Source organism: Pterocles gutturalis, unplaced genomic scaffold (assembly GCF_000699245.1).
Source record: "Pterocles gutturalis isolate BGI_N339 unplaced genomic scaffold, ASM69924v1 scaffold41253, whole genome shotgun sequence".
Taxonomy (NCBI): Eukaryota; Metazoa; Chordata; class Aves; order Pterocliformes; family Pteroclidae; genus Pterocles; species Pterocles gutturalis.
This window is the reverse complement of record NW_010121916.1, coordinates 1-237: the sequence shown is the minus strand read 5'-3', so window position 1 is coordinate 237 and position 237 is coordinate 1.

The following is a 237-nucleotide window of genomic DNA, read 5'->3' as shown; positions in this document are numbered from 1 at the left end:
GACCCCCCCCCCTTGCCCAAAGCCTCACCCAGCCTGGCCTTGACCCCCTCCAGGGATGGGGCATCCACAGCTTCTCTGGGCAACCTGGGCCACTGCTCACCCCCCACACAGGAAAACATTTATTTCCAAAATCTCATCTACATCTCCCCTTTATCCCAAAGCGCCAAAGCAGCTCTCCCAGCGTTGGGCTGGACAGCGTGGGGCCAGCGCTGGGTTTCGGTGGAGGCTGGTGGGGGT